This window comes from Cajanus cajan, chromosome 1 (genome assembly GCF_000230855.2).
Source record: "Cajanus cajan strain Asha chromosome 1, NIPB_CcT2T_4, whole genome shotgun sequence".
Classification (NCBI taxonomy): domain Eukaryota; kingdom Viridiplantae; phylum Streptophyta; class Magnoliopsida; order Fabales; family Fabaceae; genus Cajanus; species Cajanus cajan.
In genome coordinates this window covers 70,414,650-70,437,078 of record NC_138517.1, presented here as the reverse complement: position 1 = coordinate 70,437,078, position 22,429 = coordinate 70,414,650, and the positions used below count along the sequence as shown (strand labels likewise).

Genomic DNA, 22,429 nt, shown 5'->3' with positions numbered 1-22,429 from the left:
AAATTGATGTTTCAAATATTATTTGAGGAGAAAATTAGAGATTTATGTTACTCAATGCAGGATCAATTCATAAGAGAAAAATAGATTTCCTTTTGTGCACTGTAGGCCGTAGCACAGTATTTTTGTCATGCACAATCAGGATTAGACTTCTTTATTGGTAAACAAGTTTTTTCTTAAACCAAAAGACCAGTCTTTTCCAATTACGTTTACTTCTTTACTTTAGTCTTTTTTCTTTTCAGACGGTTTAAAGGGATACTTGAGTCGTTTTAAACAAATTTTAAGCATATTGGGATGACAAGTTTGACCACAGAAAATTTTAATCACCAAATACCAATCAATGTCATTGTTCAATAGCAAAGAAAAAGACATACCTAAGTAAATTCCAAAAGAGTACATGCATCGCAGAAAACAACTGCATACCTTGGTGTAGTTGCGGACATGTGCCAAACTTTCAGGAACACTCCAACTCTTGAAGTGGCCAAGTGTTATCACTAGATGGTACAGTTTTTGTGCCAAACTCAGATCAACAACAGTGACTTTCTCCCCAGCAACATATGGACCCTGGCCATGCCACCAGCATATTAGCATCGATAATTAGCAATTACAAAAAAAAAAAAATTAACAAAAATAAAATTAGTTTATTATAAATTCACATATGTACGTGGGCCTTAAGATGGTCATCCAAAGCACTCAATTCAGAAACCAAAGCTTGCTCTGTTCCATCATTTGAATCCTTGCTCTTCATAAAAGACACAAAAGACCCAAATATCTTTGATCCCCTGCAAATGTATTCATATTGTGTAAAGTCAAATTCAGTACTGAAGAACAACTCTCAATTCAAATAATATCTCCTAAAAGGATTAGAACAAGGCATAAGCTAAGGACAAAGAACCCTTATTTTTTCTATAGTTAACCTAAGAAAAGGAATGGACAAATAACAAGTTACTGTTTCAGAACTTTTCTATAGTACTCTTTGAATTTTGACAATCCTCATTTTCCACTGAATAGTTAATATATATATTCACCGAATGTTTCAGCTGAAGAATCAAATCATTGAAAATGTTCAGCAATAATTGGAACGAATCAATTCTTTGACTTCATTCAATTTCTTGTTTACGACTAAAACTAAATCTAGAGTCACTAAATACAGCTGATTGTTGACTCAGTACCTTCCCATGAAAACACCATGTGCTTTATGCCAAATAGAAGTCAAACACCTGACTTTTTAGCACCTCCCAACATAGCACCACCCATTACAAAAAGATATCCAAAGTGAAAACAAAGTGCATGTGAACACAGAACCACATCAAAATTGGAAAACTCAACTATTCCTCAGAAAGAACCCTACAACGCAGATTTCATAAAACACCCTAAACTCGATGAAACCCTAAACATTCATCAGAAACTTACGTCCTGGTGAGACAAACCTGCTATTCGAAAGCAACACAATGAGGCTTCCAATGCTTCCAGAGAGGCTTCTTCGAGGGAAAGGGGTTGCACAAAACAAACCTTATACCTGAAAATAAAATAATAAAGTTATAGATGATGCTTAGAGAAGTTTATTCAGGGGCAAGGGATTCAGGGGTGATCGAAGTCGTATCCGGTCAAATAAATACAATTAAATGTATTACTAGGAAGTAACTCCTAGGTCGTCTCCCAAGGATCTTCTTTTACTGTTAAAGGCTTAAACACACAGTAGGGGGGGTTTTGTTTTCATATTTTCAGTTGGTGACACAATAAAACAAAATAAAACAGCAAGTAAAACGGATTGGTTCCCTGCTCAGATTGCAACTCTTTTATCCATGGTCCTCAAAAGATTTCTCTGTTCATAACTTAATCCTTGTTCCATCCGAGTTAACCAACTAAGCGAAGATTAACTCAAGATTTCCCTACACGAATTAAGCAAACATATACAACATTAAACCTCCCCACAAGATTAAGCAACTTGTGAGCAACCTGATTCATTAAGCATGAACAGGTATCAAGCAGAACACATATCCAAATACAAATAAAACCTCAAATAGATATTGCAATCTGCTCAAGGAACCAACCCCAAGGGTTTTTAGTATTCCATTAAACGGAAACACAAACGAAAATACAAACGGAAATACAAACCGAAATAAAAACGAAAACGAAAATGAAATTTCAAGGCAGAGAAGAGAAACGAAAATGAAATGTATTCTTCAAATGTAAATATTCAAGTTCTACAACCAGCACAACCAGAGAAGACAAGAGAAGAACGAAAATGGTAGCTCAAAGAGAACAAAACAAAAATGAAAGCAACAGGGAACCAGAAACGTAAAAACACTGTAGCTGCATGAAAGAAAAACGTCCAGAAAACTAAAGAGAGGCAGCCCCCTACCTAGTCACATCAGCCTCCTCCTTAATGGCTGCCAAGTCAGCCCTACCCTAGGTGCAGTTGACCTAAAACGAAATTGGGCCCCCATCAATACAAATCTGACCCAAGTTACATTAAAATAGAGTTAAAATTGAAAATAAATGCTGAGGTGGAAAATGGTGTAGCATTGACATGGCAGATGACGTGGAAGATGATGTGGCAGCTCCACTTGAAGTCCATAAATTAATTCCAAGCCCAGATAATTATTAAACTGCCTTGAAAATGAAATTTGGAATAATTAGATTCAGAAAGTTCAAATTTGTTAAAATATGAATTACCGGTCTAATTAAAGCCCAAATAGAAAACAGTGCAGAATATAAACAATTAAGCACAAATTAGAGATTAAAATAAGTACAGAAATGTAAGAAAATAGGGGAAAATAATGACTCATCAAATTCCCCCACACTTAGCCTTTTGCACTCCTGGGCAAAATCAAAAAGCAGAGCAAGGAACAATTCCAAAGACAGCAAAGAGAGTGACACAACATGAAGAAACAAAAACAAGAATACGCACAAGAAAACAAACAGATTTACACAATCCTCAATGAATCCTGGGAAAAGATAAGGAGTAGGCAACATCCAACACATAAAGAGTTAGTGAAACCAAATACTTATGGAAATCATCCAAGCATTTCACACTACAACATTTTTTATATTAGGCAACGAGTTTTTAGGCAACGCCTAAAAAAATGTTCTCGAAATATGGAATAAGTAACAATTTTGTAAACTGTTGGCATTTTGTTTGACAACAATCATAAAATCGTTCCCAAAAGCACATATAGGCAACAATTTTGTAAACTGTTAGCATTTTGTTTGACAACAATCATAAAACCGTTTCCAAAAACACATATAGACAACAATTTTGTAAACTGTTGACATTTTGTTTGACAACAATCATAAAACCGTTCCCAAAAATACATATAGGCAACAATTGATCAAAGCGTGCACTATTCTCTTTTCAATATTAACAAAACTATTCTTGCACTACTAAGAAAAATACCTTCACACCCCCTTCCTTACCTCTTCACATACCCTTCCTCATCTCCCAACCCCACACCCCTTCTCTCTTCTGAATGTTCCCTCTCGTCCCTCTCGTCCCTCTCGTCGAACGCTCCATCTCGTCAAACTCATTTGCCCTCTTAGAATGGGCTCCCTCTCGTGATGACCCACCTCCCTCGAAACCCTCGACAACGTCGTCAATAGAGAGTTTAGAAATGGTTATCTTTTTCGTTGGTTCAGAAACCCTCGAAACCCTCCCAGAAACACGATATCATTCTCCTCCTCTTTGGAAACACAATCAATTTGTTCCAAATTTAGGCGAAGGTAGCCGGCGAAGCCGCCGAAGGAGGCTACTGCGGCGGCGCGTGCCGTGCCAGCGGAGGCGGGGACGTCGTCGTCGAAGGAGGATATTACGGGGGGCTAGGCGGAGGCGGAGAGGAACAAGCTTGTGTTTTCCGAAGGGGGGATATACAGTTTCAATTTGGAGGATTTGTTGAGGGCTTCGGCGGAGGTGTTGGGGAAAGGGATTGTTGGGACTTCGTACAAGGAGGTGCTGGAGGAGGGGACGACGGTGGTGGTGAAGAGGCTTAAGGATGTCGTGGTGACGAAGAAAGAGTTCGAGATGCAAATGGAGGCTTTGGGGAAGATTAAGCACGAGAATGTGGTTCCTCTCAGAGTGTTTTACTTCTCCAAGGACGAGAAATTGCTCGTTTACGATTACATGTCTGCGGGTAGCTGTAGACCCCTAAAATTGTCCGGGTCGGAAATAAGACTCGAAGACTCTCGAAGACCAAAGGAAATTCAGCCGAAAGGACTCCTGGAAGACCCTGGAAGACCCTAGGATGACAATCTGTAGGTTTAGAGGTCTTAGAGTAGCAAAAAATAAGAAAGTGGAGGGAATGAAGCCCAATACGGCCTCCCAGAAGTTCAATACGGCCGTATTGAAGTTTCTGAACTTCAATACGGCTGCATTGAACTCAATGAGGTTGCACTGAACTTCAATACGGCCGTATTGAGGTTTTTGAACTCAATACGGCTGCACTGAACTTCAATACGGCCGTATTGAGGTTTTTGAACTTCAATACGGCCGTATTGAATTCAATACGGCCGTATTGTAGTTCAAAACTTCAATACGGACCGTATTGACCCTCATAAACCGTATTGAGCCTCATCCCTATAAATATGACGTCAATGGGACGTCATTGGACACTTTTGGACTAAGTTTTAACCCTCTTCTTGAGTATTCTGGGTTTTTTTGAGCAGTGCTCTGCCTAGAAATCACTCGGAGAGTTGATCCGACGAAGTTTTTGAGTTCTGAGCATTTTGCTTGAGTCTCAAACTAAGTCGAAGGGAAATCCATTGGATTTCCAAGTCAAAAATTATTTTTTAGGAGAGAGCGAGCAGTCTTGTAGAGGGAGGGAACGCCAAAACGCTTCCCAATTTCTGTCAAGATATATAAGAAAGCACGCTTCAAAGGTTTATCTCTTTAAAGTCCCTTCTTTTACCGCTTTCTGTGTGTACATAATTAAACTGTCATCATGTAGATAGTTAATTTATAATTGCTTAGAATAAATAGGGGTAATTTAGTAATTTTGCACTATAATTGTTAAATAATCTGTCATAGGGAACCCGAAAGGGGCGCTGTGGGGTGCTAACACCTTCCCCACGCGTAACCGACTCCCTTACCCGACTCTGGTTATAATGGCCGAAGTCGATTTTTGAATCGATTGCCTTAAACTTCTTTTTCCAATGTTTTGAGTAAAACATTGGTGGCGACTCCATGAACCCTTCCTTTTTATGAAAACCGCTAATCCATGGAGGGTCCCGCTTGGGATTAACATGGATTGGTGAGCCTTTTAATAAAATTGCTCGTTTGACAAGGTCTCAGTTTGAGAATAAGTCATTCTAGCAATCCATATTTTTAAACAAATAAAAGAGTCCAACCATCCTTCGCGAATGCCGAAAGCCCGTTTCGGGCCGGTGGCGACAGATGGCGACTCCACTGGGGAAGCCTCGAGAGTCAGTCCCATTTAGTGACAGATTATTTTTAACAAATAATAGTTAAAATTACTTCATTACCCCTCACCTGTATGATAATATGTTTTATTTATTTGGCTTTAATAACTGTCGTTTGTTTAATTTTCTGCAATTGTTTGAAATAAAAACTGCACACGAACCTTTGCACACAACAGTTCCCTCTATACCCGGGGGCATGAGTGGTAAGCCATAGGGAGTGGATGTAAGTACGGCCGGTTGTCGAATGGGCCTATAGGTGCCCGTAGACCGTTGTCAGAAAAGCATCACTCAAGGTGATAACCATGAACTCGAGTCCGACAGTGCGTTGGAGCTTTCCATCGACTTACGACGAGAGGAATTGGGTCCCTATAATGGGGGCACCTTGGGGGCCTCAGACCGGTGAGAACAGTTAGAACCACCTTGAATATGCACTTTTCTGCAGGATACCCCTACCTCGTGATTCGCTCGTGACTGTTCGTGGATGAGTGAATTGTTTGTGTAAATGCTTATGTGCAATTGTTTGTGCATTAATAAATAACCTCGTGATAAGGTCAAAGAATAAATCCCCATGCATGAAAATGTCATGACATGAGAGGAAAAACCAATGTGTGAAAATATAATAAAAGTAAGGAGCATAGGCATCATTATCAATAATACCTCATGCATCCTCATCATCATTTATAGGTTCACTAATACCCTCTCGATGTGAGTGAAAGAGACCCGTGACTATTGAGATTCTCCATTGTGGAGAGATCATAGGCTAGGGAGGGTGATAAACTTTCATCTTAAAAAGGCAGCGCCTTAAAGATGAAAGATTATCAAGCTCACATCAAGAGTGTATTCATATCATAAATAAGCTAATTAGAATAAACATTCATTTTAGAAAGTGGCTGGTCATCTCTCTGTCCTCACGCGCGCGCAGAAAATCAAGAAAATGGAAGCGCTGGAAGAGCAAAATAAGAAGCTCACAACCGAGCTCTCTCAGCTCAAAGAACAGATGGCGCAAATGATGGAGCTCATGCGTCACCACAATGTGCATGGATCACACCACAATGACCATGAGTCCCATCATGGAGAGGAAGAAGAACACGAGGAAGAGCCTCCACACGCTATACCTATAGGGGCTGGAATTGTAATCAAAGAGCCCGAGGTTTCAAAGGAACAATTCCACGCCCTAGAGGATCGGTTGAGGGCTATGGAGGGGCATGATTTTGACATCAAAGATGCCGCCGACATGTGTTTAGTGAGGGACATCCAATTCCCTCCTAAATTTAAAGTGCCGGATTTCCCAAAGTACGTGGGATCGACTTGCCCTAAGAGTCATCTCACCATGTACTGCCGAAAGATGGCTGCATATGCCACAAACGAAAAGCTCTTGATCCACTGCTTCCAAGAGAGCTTGGCTGATACCGCGCTCAACTGGTATATGCAGCTAAATGGAAATCTAGTACACACATGGAGGCAATTGGCCGACGCCTTTCTCAAGCGCTACAAATACAACATCGACCTAACACCCGATAGGTCAGATCTTCAAGCCTTGAGTAAAAAGAACGATGAATCCTTCAAGGCGTACGCCCAACGTTGGAGGGAGTTGGCGGCACAGATAGAGCCCCCGCTGTCGGATAAGGAGACGGTGTCCTTATTCATCAATTCGTTGACTGGTCCCTATTATGACAAGATGATAGGGAACACGACAACACTCTTCTCGGACATCATCACCATTGGAGAAAGGGTGGAACAAGGACTCAAAAGTGGGAAGCTGGCTAAGCCTTCCCAACCATATGAAGCTAAGAAGGCCTTCGGGAAGAAGAAAGAAGGAGGAGTCAACGCTGTAACCATTTCTCCATCTTCTTCCACTTCGAAGTCAGGCAAATCGCAATACAACTCTGTGAAGAAGTTTGACAAACTTCCGACCACTTATAGCGATCTCCTGCCGAAGCTAGTAGAAGCCCAACTTCTAGCTTATGTTCCACCGAGAAAGATCGACCCACCTTACCCCGATTGGTACAAACCACAAGACAAATGTCTATACCATTCGGGAGCGCCGGGGCATTCAACGGAGAACTGCCTAGCTCTCAAGCACAAAGTCCAAAGCCTTATTGACGCTGGTTGGGTCACTTTCGATTCGACAGCGCCCGACGTGAGCAAGAACCCTCTGCCAAAACAGGAGTAGAGAGAAGGGCAAGCCATGATAGGGCCCCTCCACATTTTTCTTTTAGGGACTCATGATCAGTACCCGAGATCATGAGGACCTTTTCATGTAAATAAGGGTTTTGTACAGTTTTACATACATATATCAATAAAGAGGCATTTTTCATACATTATTCTCTCATTTTGTTCTATTCTCTCTCTCTCATCAATATTAATAATTCTAAACCTAAACAGAACCAGTAAATAATTATGTCTGTGATTGTTCGCTCTGATCGGGATCCGAAAGCCAAGGATGAATGGGTTGAGTCGGACAGTGATGAGGAGACCATCTCTCCGGATCTGTAAAGACTGCTAGATCAAGAAGCTCGTCTACTCCAGCCATATCAAGAGAAATTGGAGACCATGAATTTGGGGCAGGGTCAAGAGTTACAAGAAGTCAATATTGGGACCCATATCAGTGATGAAATAAAAACGCAATTGATTCAATTGTTGAGGGAATACAAAGACGTATTTGCATGGTCGTACCATGATATGCCCGGTTTGGACTCCAACATCGTCGAACACAAGTTGCCACTAAAAGAGGGGTTTCGACCCATTAAGCAAAAGCTTCGACGAATCAAGCCCGAATGGTCCTTAAAGATTAAGGAGGAGGTAGAAAAACAATTAGACGCGGGATTCTTGGTTGTATCCCAGTATCCCGAATGGCTGGCTAACATTGTGCCAGTCATCAAAAAGAATGGGAAGGTTAGAGTGTGTGTTGATTATAGGGATTTGAATCGTGCCAGTCCAAAGGACGATTTTCCCTTGCCCCACATCGATACACTTGTGGATCACACTGCCACAAACACACTCTATTCCTTTATGGATGGATACTCGGGGTATAATCAAATAAAGATGAATATAGAAGACCGCGAAAAAACTTCTTTCATTACACCCTGGGGCACTTTCTGCTACAGGGTGATGCCTTTTGGACTTAAAAATGCGGGTGCCACCTACCAACGAGCGATGGTGACGCTATTCCACGATATGATCCACAAAGAAATTGAAGTATACGTGGATGACATGATCGCAAAGTCAAAGGACGAGATGGACCACATCCAATATTTGAGAAAATTATTCAATCGGCTTCGTAAGTATCAGCTTAAGCTAAACCCGGCTAAGTGTACTTTCGGAGTTCGGTCGAGTAAGCTTCTCGGGTTCATCGTCAGTGAAAAAGGCATAGAGGTGGACCCCGATAAAGTAAAGGCAATAATGGAAATGCCTCCTCCTAGAACCGAGAAAGAAATAAGAGGATTCCTCGGCAGGGTGAACTACGTCGCGAGGTTCATCGCACAATTGACTGACACGTGCAAACCGGTATTCAAGCTGTTGCGCAAGAATCATTCCGAAACTTGGGATGAGAATTGTCAACAAGCTTTCGATAAGATCAAACAGTGCTTGGCCAATCCACCAGTGTTGGTGCCACCTGTCGAGGGAAGACCATTAATCCTCTATCTAACGGTACTTGATGAGTCCATGGGAGCTGTGCTAGGACAACAAGATGAAACAAGGAAGAAAGAACAAGCCATCTACTACCTGAGCAAAAAGTTTCTTGATTATGAAACCCGCTACACGCCGCTAGAAAAGACGTGCTGCGCGTTAGCATGGGCAACACAAAGGCTCAGGCAGTATATGATTAGGCATACTACTTGGTTGGTTTCCAAAATGGACCCAATTAAGTATGTGTTCGACAAACCCATAATCACTGGGAAGATTGCCCGATGGCAAGTGCAATTATCAGAATTTGACATCATACATGTCACCCAAAAGGCCATCAAGGGCAGTACCCTAGCTGATTACCTAGCACACGGGCCGACCAATGACTACCAATCCCTTCAGGATGATTTCCCCGATGAGCATATAATGCATCTACAACATGAAGAGCTTAAAGATGATGCATGGACCATGTATTTTGATGGAGCCTCCAACATGCTTGGACGAGGGATTGGCACAGTGCTAATCTCTCCACAAGGAAAACACATTCCCATAACGGCAAGACTCAACTTCGATTGTACAAACAATATGGCAGAATACGAGGCTTGCGCGTTGGGAATCCAAGCAGCCATCAACAATGGTATCCTAAAGCTCAAAGTATTTGGTGATTCGGCCCTAGTCATCTACCAATTACGAGGTGAATGGGAAGTCCGAAATCCCAAATTGATACCATATGTTGAGCACATCAAAGATTTGATACAACTCTTCCAAAGTGTCATCTTTGAATACATTCCAAGGGAGGAAAATCAGTTTGCCGACGCTCTTGCCACACTATCATCAATGTTCGCCTTGGATAATGAGCATGAAATGCCCATCATCAATATCCGGAGGCATGATAAGCAAGCGTTTTGCCTTCTGATAGATGAAGTAGTTGATGATCATCCATGGTTCCATGACATCAAGCAATATTTGACAAAAGGGGAATATCCTGATATGGCTAGTAATAATGATAAGAAGCATATCCGAAGAAGGGCCATGGGATTTTTGCTAGTCGGCGAAACCCTCTACAAGAAAAATTATGACTCGGTCTTGTTGAGATGTGTAGACCAAGTTGAAGCTCAAAACATGATCAAAGAAGTTCATGAGGGGGTTTTCGGTACCCACATTCCCGGGCCCGCAATGGCTAAGAAGATCCTCAGGGCTGGATATTATTGGTCGACCATGGAAGGAGACTGTTACCAGTACGTTCGGAAATGCCACAAATGTCAAGCATATGCCGACAATATTCATGTCCCACCAACGCCACTCAATGTATTGGCTTCACCTTGGCCATTTGCAATGTGGGGCATGGATGTTATTGGACCCATCGAACCAAAGGCATCCAATGGACATAGATTCATCCTGGTGGCCATTGATTATTTCACCAAATGGGTAGAAGCGACATCGTATGCTCATGTGACCCGAAAGGTGGTAACGTCCTTCATCAGAAAAAACATTATATGCAGATACGGTATTCCCGATAAGATCATCACTGATAATGGATCCAATCTAAATAACAAGATGGTGGAAGAACTGTGCCAAGAGTTCAAGATCCAACACCACAACTCTTCCCCATATCGACCAAAGATGAATGGGGCAGTCGAGGCAGCCAATAAAAATATCAAGAAGATAGTGCAAAAGATGGTTGTCTCATTCAAAGACTGGCATGAGATGCTACCTTTCGCTCTCCATGGATACAGGACTTCAGTGCGCACATCCACAGGAGCTACTCCATTCTCCCTCGTTTATGGGATGGAGGCGGTCTTGCCTGTTGAAGTTGAGATACCTTCTCTAAGGGTAATCATGGAAGCGAAACTTTCCGAGGCAGAATGGGTTCAAAGCCGATATGACCAGTTAAACCTTATTGAAGAAAAACGGCTGAACGCCATATGCCATGGTCAAGCCTATCAAAGAAAGATCAAAAGGGCTTTTGACAAGAAAGTCCACCCTCGAGTCTATCATGAGGGAGAGCTGGTAATGAAGAAATTACTACCAGCCCAAAAGGACAAAATCGGAAAGTGGGCCCCGAATTACGAAGGACCATACGTGGTGAAGCGAGCCTTCTCCGGAGGAGCATTGATCCTCACAGACATAGATGGAGAAGAACTTCGATACCCAGTCAATGCCGACGTGGTAAAGAAGTATTATGCTTGAAGACGTTGCTTGCATAAGCCCGCTAGGATGAAAACCCGAAAAAGGGCATCCTAGGCAAAAGTTAGGGCAAAACAAAAAGCCCGCCAGTACAAGGGTACTAGGCAAAACAAAGGCAAAATTATCCCCGCTAGGATACGTCCTAGGCAAAAGTTAGGGGCAAAAGAATAAGACATAAAAATAAAGCAAGCAACGATCACTTGAATCGAAAACCGAAAGGCGATTCATGTGGTTATCTTCTAGAAGCAAGCGTCTTGCAGTGTCTACACTCCTGGCTCAGGCATCTCACCCGAAGCAGCTAGGGGAACGGGAAGAGCGACAATTACAGATATGATTGTTTAAGCCAAGTGTATAAATAGCCCACCTTGGCCAGCCATTCTTCAGAAATTCCCTTTGCAAATCTTTCTGTAAAAACATTTTTGAATATCAAATAAAATATCCATTTGTTTCTTTTCTCTCTTGACCATGTGATTATGCCTCTAAATTGATGTTTCAAAAATTGTATGAAACTCTCTTAATAATCGGTCAAATAAAGAAAATTGGAGGGGTTCCTATAAAATCCATAATCTCCTGCATAAAAGGCTCACAAAAATATTCCCTCACGTCGATGACAGAAATTCCTCCAAGAAAAGGAGGATAGGGAGAGCCATTCATTTTTCTAAAAACATTAAATAATAAAACTTGCATTTGTGCATCACACACATTAGTTGCACATTCAAAGACCTTATCATGAGGCAATTGCATAAAATAGAAAATAGGAAAAATTGCTTGTGTATGGCAGCGGTCAACAGAAAAAGCCGCAAATCAACAGAAAAGGCAAAAATACAGAAAAAGCCAAAAAAATGACAAAAAGGCAAAAAATACAGAAAAAGCCAAAAACGACAAAAAAGGCAAAAGATTTAGAAAATCAATCGCCTCGTACAGAATAATTGAGCCTGGAGAGGCTTGCCGAAACAATACTCATGCAGAATAATTGAGCCTGGAGAGGCTTGCCGAAACAATACTCCCACAGAATAACTGAGCCTGGAGAGGCTTGCCGAAACAATACTCCCACAGAATAACTGAGCCTGGAGAGGCTTGCCGAAATAATACTCTCTCAGAATAATTGAGCCTGGAAAGGCTCGCCGAAATAATACTCCCCAGAGATATCTCAGCTTCCACTCACAGGCCAAATTCCCCAGTGAAAGCTATTAAACCAAGATCAGCAAAAATCCCCAATGGAAGCGCGATCATCCAAAGCAAAATATTCAGTCAAAGGACTTAAAACTTCCTCAGTGGAAGATAGCTCTCCAACTCAGGCATTGAGTGAGTCTAAGCCTGTAGAGGCTTCCTAAATAATACTCTGGGATACATAAGATCCCTAAATCCCCAGTCGCCTACTCAAGAGGCATTCCTACAAAAAGGAAAATCCAAAAAAGAAAATCAATAAACCATTCCCCAAGTGGAAATCGGCTTTCAGCCAAAAATCAAGCGTCAAGATGATCCGCCTAACAGAAGAGGCTAATCAAAAATCAACATCCAGAATCCCCAGCGGATAACAGCCTACACAGAGGCAGCAAAAATCAGAAAATCCAAAAGAGTCACTGAATAAGGATAATCGGGATACTCCACAACGTCAAAGGACGTCAGCCAATCGTAAGGCATCGCTCAACTCAGAGAGAGAGCATCTGTGTCTACACCCCAAGGAGTCAGAAATTCCCCATGGGTACCAACAATGCAATGCAAGTTGGGGCACAGGAACCTATGAATGACTGCACATCCCCTAGACGGATCCCTGCGTTATCCAGCCCTCAGCGGCACAAAATCAGAAAAACCGTCGAAGCAGCATCGTGGACTGTGGAGACAAAAATCATCTCAAAACCCTGGAGAGGGTAAACTCACACTGCCGAATGTTAAGAGGCAGGGCCTGGAGAGGCGATACTCAACTGCTGAATGTTAAGAGGCAGGGCCTGGAGAGGCAATACTCAACTGCTGAATGTTAAGAGGCAGGGCCTGGAGAGGCGATACTCAACTACCTCATGTTAAGAGGCAGGGCCTGGAGAGGCGGTACTCAACCATCAGCGTCGTCAAAGGCACGTTGGTGTTCAACTTCCGGCTCGGGCGTCGAGTGAAGTTGACCCTGGAGAGGGAAAAACTTAGCTGCCTAGGTCGTCAGAAACAACCGAAGCAGAGCCTGGAGAGGCGGTACTCAATCATCAGTGATGTTAACACTGGTGTCTAGCTTCCGGCTCGGGCGTCGAGTGAGGCTAGGCCTGGAGAGGCGGTACTCAACCATCAGCGTCGTCAAAGGCACGTTGGTGTTCAACTTCCGGCTCGGGCGTCGAGTGAAGTTGACCCTGGAGAGGGTAAACTTAGCTGCCTAGGTCGTCAGAAACAACCGAAGCAGAGCCTGGAGAGGCGGTACTCAATCATCAGTGATGTTAACACTGGTGTCTAGCTTCCGGCTCGGGCGTCGAGTGAGGCTAGGCCTGGAGAGGCGGTACTCAACCATCAGCGTCGTCAGAGGCACGTTGGTGTTCAACTTCCAGCTCGGGCGTCGAGTGAAGTTGACCCTGGAGAGGGTAAACTTAGCTGCCTAGGTCGTCAGAAACAACCGAAGCAGAGCCTGGAGAGGCAGTACTCAATCATCGGTGATGTTAACACTGGTGTCTAGCTTCCGGCTCGGGCGTCGAGTGAGGCTAGGCCTGGAGAGGCGGTACTCAACCATCAGCGTCGTCAGAGGCACGTTGGTGTTCAACTTCCGGCTCGGGCGTCGAGTGAAGTTGACCTTGGAGAGGGTAAACTTAGCTACCGAGGTTGTCAGAAGCGCCGAGGTATGCAACAACCTGGAGAGGCTACTCAACAATTTTCCACCGGAAGACGCTACAAGTCAGAAGGTTGGCACATCACCCGGACAATTGGGTCAACTCCTTTACTTGTCAGCCGGTACACCAAAAGGCCGTCCGACTAAGTAAAGGGGGGGCAGCTGTAGACCCCTAAAATTGTCCGGGTCGGAAATAAGACTCGAAGACTCTCGAAGACCAAAGGAAAGTCAGCCGAAAGGACTCCTGGAAGACCCTAGGATGACAATCTGTAGGTTTAGAGGTCTTAGAGTAGCAAAAAATAAGAAAGTGGAGGGAATGAAGCCCAATACGGCCTCCCAGAAGTTCAATACGGCCGTATTGAAGTTTCTGAACTTCAATACGGCTGCATTGAACTCAATGCGGCTGCACTGAACTTCAATACGGCCGTATTGAGGTTTTTGAACTCAATACGGCTGCACTGAACTTCAATACGGCCGTATTGAGGTTTTTGAACTTCAATACGGCCGTATTGAATTCAATACGGCCGTATTGTAGTTCAAAACTTCAATACGGACCGTATTGACCCTCATAAACCGTATTGAGCCTCATCCCTATAAATATGACGTCAATGGGACGTCATTGGACACTTTTGGACTAAGTTTTAACCCTCTTCTTGAGTATTCTGGGTTTTTTTGAGCAGTGCTCTGCCTAGAAATCACTCGGAGAGTTGATCCGACGAAGTTTTTGAGTTCTGAGCATTTTGCTTGAGTCTCAAACTAAGTCGAAGGGAAATCCATTGGATTTCCAAGTCAAAAATTATTTTTTAGGAGAGAGCGAGCAGTCTTGTAGAGGGAGGGAACGCCAAAACGCTTCCCAATTTCTGTCAAGATATATAAGAAAGCACGCTTCAAAGGTTTATCTCTTTAAAGTCCCTTCTTTTACCGCTTTCTGTGTGTACATAATTAAACTGTCATCATGTAGATAGTTAATTTATAATTGCTTAGAATAAATAGGGGTAATTTAGTAATTTTGCACTATAATTGTTAAATAATCTGTCATAGGGAACCCGAAAGGGGCGCTGTGGGGTGCTAACACCTTCCCCACGCGTAACCGACTCCCTTACCCGACTCTGGTTATAATGGCCGAAGTCGATTTTTTGAATCGATTGCCTTAAACTTCTTTTTCCAATGTTTTGAGTAAAACATTGGTGGCGACTCCATGAACCCTTCCTTTTTATGAAAACCGCTAATCCATGGAGGGTCCCGCTTGGGATTAACATGGATTGGTGAGCCTTTTAATAAAATTGCTCGTTTGACAAGGTCTCAGTTTGAGAATAAGTCATTCTAGCAATCCATATTTTTAAACAAATAAAAGAGTCCAACCATCCTTCGCGAATGCCGAAAGCCCGTTTCGAGCCGGTGGCGACAGTAGCTTGTCTGCGCTACTACACGGTACGATGTTGTTGTGGTTCAAATCCTTAATTCGTTTTTTGTTGATTAATGATTCATTTTCCTTGCTGCTTAATTTTGCCCGTAGTTAATTATTCATGCAATTTGATTGTTCTTGGGTTTCCGGCATTTTGGTTGTGGGTAATTGAATGTTGATTAATTTGTTTGATGGAATTGGCATCGTTTTTGTGTGGGTATTTAATTTGGGTGAATTGTTGCTCCAGCTGCTGTATTTAATTTGTTGTACGAGTGCTAGGAATATTTTAATAGTATTGTGACATGATTGTTGTGTGATTAGCATTTATGTGGGCAGTGGGCTGTTTTCCAAATTGATAATGGAGGTGCGTAGTGTGTGGTGTTAGTGAATTAACTAATGGGGGAGGATTGTATAATACTAGAATAGGAATGTATGGTAAGTTGCAAGTCCGTGTCAGCGGAACACCCCTCGCCTAAATATTGAGGAGTCAGAGGCACATTGGTTTAAATTACTTGACTCGTGAGTTTAATATCAATATACATTTCCCTATTTATTAATTTATTTGTGAGACTTAACTACATGAATTCCCTGTCCCAAACCAAAAAAATAATCATGATAAATGAACTTATATGGTATTTAGTGCATAATATACATGATGAGATGCATAAGGAAAAAACTAGTTCATAATATACATTATGTGGCTGTTGCATGGCTTGTTTAACATACAGAAATGAAATGGTAGAAAGCTAGAAGCAACATTGAGGTGTTCCACTTCCAGATGATGAATAGATATTTGCATAATTTACAGGCATGATTTTCAATTGCTCTGGATAATCACTAATCACTTAAAGTAACTTGTAATATGAATTATAGAGGGTATGATAACGGTGAACATTATTATTTTCATGAGTAGGGCTTAACCAAGAAATGACATGCCTTTTTTTAAGGGACCCCCTTTCTTGCATTTTAGACTATAGCCCTGATTCTACTCCTAAATGAGGATTGGTCCAGATACTCTCATGGTTTTACCCCAAAAAGGAAAAGAGTATACCAGTGATTTTATTTTTTTCACTTTTGTGAAAATATAGCTGTGTTTTTTTCATGTAAAATGGGTCAAACAAAACTTTTTGACCATAAGGTGACAGAATTCTATGACTCTCTAATGTAGTAATCAAATGAACAAAATGTCTGAAGAACAAGCTTCCCAAAAATTTTGTTCTGGACATTTGGGAGCTCTTGCTGTGGTAACAACCCTTTTTTCCTTTCATTGTCATTCAGGTTTTGTGACCCATTGATAGATTCATATGTTGAAGAAAGAGCGCATGAAAATAAGAGTTATTTTGGAATGCTAACTGGATCAGCAGATTCACAAGTGGACAAAGACACCTATAAAAGCAGTTGGAAAATTTCAAAGTCCCAGAATGGTCATATCCTGAGAAAATTGCTATCCTGGTCATGATAAGGTATAATTTATTCCTTTGTCAAGTTCTAAATTATATTTTAATTCATTTCATTTGTGTATACCAAACCAGTTACAAAAGTTTTCTTGTGTATAACTAGCTTTAACTCATTTAATTGTTGGAGATTGATTGGGGATTAATTCTATAAGTTTTCTAAGTGAAAAAATATATTTATGTGCAGGAAAGACTTGATAATGAAGATTAGCCTTATGATGATGAAGAGACTGAATGATGTTACTTACATGGATGGATGACTAGCCTTATAATTTGTTTTATTATTTTTTGAGGGTGAAATCAATTTTTTTATTGGGCACATGAGAAATGTCTTCTTGAAGTAGAGGATGTACAAGAGGATTATCAATCCAAAATAATGTATAGTTCTTCTTATTAATATGAGTTGTTTAATATACTATTTGTATTATAATTATAGGTGCGTATTATATATATATGATTTCACACGATAAAGTAAAATTTAGACAATATTTTAGACAACATTAAAAAAATGTTAAATTCAGTCTAAATTTTTAAATTTAGACAACGTTGGGCGTTTATTTAGACACTATTTACAAAATTTTAGCTTAAATTTAGTCTAAATTGTTACCTATATTATCTCATTGACAACCTTAAAAAAATATTCCTTGATGTCACTAGCAACGGTCATAAAAGTGTTGCCTATAAAAATATACTACATTTCTAAAATCGTTCTTTAAAAATTAATAGTGTTGCCTTAAATTAAAAAAAAAAAATCGTTGCCATTGAAGATCATGAAAACCGTTCTTGAAAGTTTAGGTAACGATTTTTTTGACATCGTGGGCACAGGCCAAAAAAACCGTTGCATATTGAAATAGGCAACGGTTGATAAATCCACGCTTGAAAAACCGTTGCCAAACCGTTCCTTAAACTTTTAGGAACGGATTTTTGGCTTTCAACAACGTTTTTTATTGTTGCCATAGATAACAAATGTTGTAGTGTCAAAACATGGCAAGATAATCAATCAGCACAAGAGGTGAATCAAAAGCAACATAACCTCACAAGATGCACTGTATCACTGTATCTCTCAAGTGTCTGGGCAACTGTATACTCTTAGAGCACTCATGAAAAACAAGCACAGATAGACTTGGCAAGCCTCTAAAATGAACACCCAATAAACATGCACATAAGGATCAGAAGGTCTTTTTAGGGTTGTAACGAGGTCAAGGACAGGGTAGAGGATAATATATGGATAAGTAACTACAAACTAGATGAACTAGAGGAGCGATGGGGAATAAGTCAAGAATACGCACAAGAAACAAACCTAGAAACCTCTAATGACCACTATGATAATCAATCCTCTTTCTCTTGCCTCAAACAACTTCTCTTTTTCGTTTTTTTTTTGTTTTTTGTTTTTTTTGTTTTTTTTTGTTTTTTTGTTTTTTTGTTTTTTTTTTTTGTTTTTTTGTTTTGTTTTGTTTTGTTTTTGTTTTTATTTTTTAAACGAACAGTACATAGTGAACAGTACACATGAAAATTTGAAATGAGATAAGATAATATGAAGAGAAGTAAAATGTACAGCATAAGGAATCAACTAGCCAATATACATCATCCAATGAAACATACACACACCCCCACACTTATTCAAGAACTTATTCCCAAAACAATTCCAAAGCTCCAAAACTCCCTAAGGTTAAGGTAATCATGGTTTTTCGCTTAAGGCTTGTAATGAGCTTCAAACAAAGAAGGGAAAATAGGCTTAGCAGGGGTTATCAGAGGAGTTAATTCAGGGTAAGCTTATTTGGCTAGAGGCTTATGAGAATCAAAATGCCTTAATCATATCCAAACATGCATGTGAATCAAGAAGTATCAAAGAGAGTCAAGACAAGGCAACTGTGCAAGCAATCAAGAGGCATAACACAAGAAAGAACAGAGAGTGGCTCAAATCCTCACACAGGGTATATCTGTCACAATTAAAACAACCTCTCAAACCTCAAAATCATCTTTCCAAGCAGAGAAAAACAGGGATTTCAAACCATATAGTATTAAGAAACTCCTATCCAAGAATGAAGTAAGTGCCTACAAACTATCAATACCCAGAAATCAAAGAGAAACATGCAAAATTGCACAGAACACCTAAACATAAAACCTAAAATAACAAATAAACCCTAAAAGCATGTAACCAAAATAGTTCCCCCCATACTTAAATCACACATTATCCCAATGTGGCACAAACAGAAGATCAGAGCAATCAGAACAATCAACAGAATTGGCACTACAAGAAAATTACATATTAGCGAGGGACTATTCCCTCGCTATTTCCTCTCTAATCTCTCGCTAATCAGATTTGCGACGGAATAATGATGAAATTGCGAGAGACCATTCCCTCGCTAAATACAGGTAGCTAATTAGCGAGGGATTTAATCCGTCGCCAATCCCTCGCAAAATCCGTCGCCAATCCCTCGCTAAGGTCCTCGCTAATTATATTAAGGATGCTTTCTATTTGCTCGCTAATTTGCGGTCAAGCTTCCCCGCTATTTCCTCGCTAAGGGGTCGCAAAATATCCCTCTCTAATTTGTAGCTAATCCCTCGCTAATGTTCCCTCACAAACCCCTCTCTATTCCCTTACTATATTTCTTAGCTAAAGCCTTGCAATTCCCTCGCTGAATATCCCTCGCAGACCCTTCTCTATTCCCTAGCAATATTTCCCTAGCAATTGTCTCGCTATTCCCTCGCAATATTTCCCTAGCAATTTTCTCGCTATTCCCTCACAATATTTCCCTAGCAATTCTCTCGCTATTCCCTCGCAATATTTCCCTAGCAATTTCCGCGCTATTCCCTCGCAATATTTCCCTAGCAATTCTCTCGCTATTCCCTCGCAATATTTTCCTAGCAATTCTCTCGCTATTCCCTCGCAACATTTCCCTAGCAATTATCTCGCTATTCCCTTGCAATACTTCCCTAGCAATTATCTCGCTATTCCCTCGCAATATTTCCCTAGCAATTGTCTCGTTATTCCTTCGCTATATTTTCCTAGCTATTTGCTCTTTTTTCCCTCGCTATTTTGTCTTTCACATGATATGCCTCTAATTATGTGGCGGGTCTAGGAATAAACTCTCCTACCCCTTTTAAGAAAACAATTTGAGAAGGAAATTTTGGAAAGTAAATTTGAAAATGAAGACAAAATAATGGGAGATTTTTATGTAGCTAGCATTAGATAACGTTGCCATACATGGTGAAAAGATCAAATAGTATGTATAATCCAGGAAAGCAAGTCAAAAATAAACGCAAAAAGTTTCTTCTCCCCATTAAGTAGTCATAACTTGTGATACTGTAGCAAGTATTGTACTATATATAGGGCCACATTCCCACTCCCCAGTTGCAAAAGTTGAACAAAGAGTGGCCCTTAACTTACTATAAGAAAATCAACACAAAACAGAACACAGCGTGCAAAACGTTGGAAATGACCTACCATGTGCCTGTTCCTAATACAAATAGCAAGTAAATATGTGTTTAGTTTTTGTTATTACGGGTAGGAGCAAAAGAAGTGACAACAAATATTAGAGGAACTATTTAAAACAAAAAGAAATTATAAGAACTAGAAAAAATCAGGGCTATATATAAATGGAACATCTTTAACCATGTTTAGAGATATTGGTGCATTATACATAAACTTGTGCCTGTTTTAAAATGAAAAAGAAAAGGAAGCTGCTAAAGTTGAAGACACGGTTCTAATATAATAGAAGGTTTTTAACATTATCTTTCCGACTATTCCGTTCTATTAGTATCTTTTACTGCAGATAGAAACTTGATATTTTTTAGTTCATTACTAGAAAATTTCACATATATTTTTTAAAACCATATATGTGGCTTGATTGTAAAATATGAACTTGTGACTAAACTGTTCGGTTATGGAACATGTTATAGTTAACTGCTTTGGGTGGTCAAGCCAGATTCAAATGACCCACAACAATAATTGACGATTTGACGTATGCTTCACCATGATAAATAGCCGTCAAAGAATAATTAAGCATTTTAAACATGTTACAAACAATTCTTATATTATGAAATACCAAAAGAATAAATAATCAATGTTAAATTTTACAACAACAACATAATGCTCTTTCTAAAAATAAAATAAAATAAAATAAAATAACCCACATAAGCTTTGTTGGGCCTTCCTTAGATTGATATAAAATAGTGATTGTCCAGTTTACCCGAGATACAACTTTTTATATTTTTTTTACTATCTTTAACCATTATATAAAATGGGTAAACATCAAATGTCTTTTGCGAATGCATCTTTTTCCTTTGGATTAATCAAATGTCTTTTGTGAGTAGTCACAATAGGAGAAGCTAACTGGATTTGATATGGTGAGATCCGGATAGGTAGAGAGAGATATTTATAATTTGATAATGACAACTCTCTGAAGGAAGAAGCAATAATATAACAAATCATGCACTTCCAATCATTAGAACAAAATTCAACGTGGGGGCCATAGATGTATACTTGTTATAAAAAATTATTTTCATGAGCTAATTGATAATTAAATATCAATAAAGAGCTTTGTCCTCACTTAATCAAATACAAACTACTCAAAACCCTCACTGCCAGTGATTTCAACTTATACATAAACTAAATTTAACTAACGGAAAACCAAGTGCTTATTAAAAATTTTATGCAAACAGGGCCTAAATGAACAATAAAGGCAAAACTCATTTCCGTACAAAAGAATTAAAAGCCCCGATGTGAAGGTGCACCACTCACGGAGGATCCAAATTTTCAACCAATAACACATTCCGACGCAATTAAAAAGCTGAAATACTAAAAAATAAAAATAAAAAAATCTTGAAGATGCAATTGCAAGAAACGCGAGCAATTAAAAAAGTGAAATCAGAGTATGCAAAATGGTGTGAAGGTGTGAAACGAAGCGAGAAATTTGGAAGCAGAGAAAACCCTAACCTCCGCGGCAGAGAGAGAGAAGGAGTGAAGGCACTTGGGTTTTACCGGCTTCTGTCTGTATCCATGCCTCAGTTATCATTTCCTTTACATATGTTTCTCTTCCCTTTTACATTTTTTCTTTTCTTCTTTTTCGTTTTATCATCCTTTACTCACCAAAATAAATAAATAAATAAATATATAAAATGTCTCAGTTATCAACTCACCGGTTCATGTCTTTCTTTTCTTTTTTCCACTTTCAGCCATCCAATTGGAATGCACATCCATATTTATTGAAAATAATTTAAAAAAAAATTAACCTTTTTTAATATTTTTTGCCTATTTTCCCTTTTTGATCTTGACTTTAAGAAAGTTAAAATCGTAGCATATTTAATTACCACTAAGAAGTTCTAAGACTCTAAACGGCTGTAGTTTAACTTCATTAAACAATATTAGGCAACATATTGGCCTTTCTATATTTTAAGCATAATTCTCTACCATATTCTTAAAATCTTATAGTCAATGTAACAATAATTTTAATTTATGCCTGCATGAACCAATCTTAGTCATAATGATAGAGGTGAATGCACATTGGAACATCAATTTTTAAAGCATAAATGCCATGG

At 39.9% G+C, this 22,429-nt stretch overlaps 1 protein-coding gene across 1 annotated transcript in view; it reads right to left on the bottom strand.

The window, feature by feature from the left end:
* The window catches only part of LOC109794377 (uncharacterized), a 43,964-nt gene extending 21,936 nt beyond the window's left edge, over positions 1-22,028 (bottom strand). The window contains exons 1-5 of the mRNA XM_083062080.1: positions 21,828-22,028; positions 2,363-2,613; positions 1,428-1,516; positions 662-779; positions 421-561 (exon numbers count right to left, since the gene is read on the bottom strand). The gene's annotated coding sequence lies outside the window, so the exon portion shown is untranslated. The remainder of the gene's footprint in view (positions 1-420; positions 562-661; positions 780-1,427; positions 1,517-2,362; positions 2,614-21,827) is intronic.
* Positions 22,029-22,429: the final 401 nt, after the last annotated feature.